The 561-nt window shown below is 41.7% G+C and overlaps 1 long non-coding RNA gene across 1 annotated transcript; it reads right to left on the bottom strand.

Annotated features, from left to right (window-relative positions):
* Positions 1-17: 17 nt before the first annotated feature.
* On the bottom strand, positions 18-534 carry LOC111646230 (uncharacterized). Its single transcript, XR_002759950.2, has 3 exons — positions 397-534; positions 224-264; positions 18-139 (listed from the first exon to the last, which is right to left on the bottom strand). It is a non-coding gene; the product is annotated as an uncharacterized LOC111646230 (long non-coding RNA).
* Between the last annotated feature and the right edge of the window lie 27 nt (positions 535-561).

Below are 561 nucleotides of genomic sequence, written 5' to 3'. Positions count from 1 at the left end.
CAGAGAGAGAGATAAAATCAATTCTGACAGACTATCAGTGTCGCCCAATCATTCAAACCACACCACAGTAAGCTTAATGAAAAAGTTTGGCATCTTACTTTTCTTTTTCCTGTAGAAAAGAAGATAAGCACTCTGGGATCTGATGGGACAAATGTGCGAAGGCAAGGTCATTGTCATATTCAGCAAATGTTTGGTGGGGAAAAAAAGACAAATTAAGTCTTACCTCTTCTTATTGTCATGCACCTGGAATGGCGGGTAACGAAGCTGTCGGTGAAAGGAATAACAGGTTCCCCATTATTATCATTTTTTACCATCTACCACCTGACTGCACAACTAAGTGTTGAAGCACTGCTGCTTTGGGATCAATAACACTGACGAAAAGGTGATCAGTCTTACCGGTGTGACAGTGGTATCATTGAAGTTATACCATCTCTCATCCTCCTGGGACTTGATTGTAGCAGTGTAATGTCCACCTCTCAGATCTCCAAAATGATCCACAAACGCGTACAGGTCATACGTCTGACTCTGATCACCAGTGGAAAAATAGGACAGAAATCAGGA

This window comes from Seriola lalandi, unplaced genomic scaffold (genome assembly GCF_002814215.2).
Source record: "Seriola lalandi dorsalis isolate HSWRI2012SDOR001 ecotype SW California unplaced genomic scaffold, Sedor1 jcf7180002030137, whole genome shotgun sequence".
NCBI classification, from domain to species: Eukaryota; Metazoa; Chordata; class Actinopteri; order Carangiformes; family Carangidae; genus Seriola; species Seriola lalandi.
Note: the sequence above shows the minus strand (reverse complement) of the source record. Positions and strands in the feature narration are given on the sequence as shown.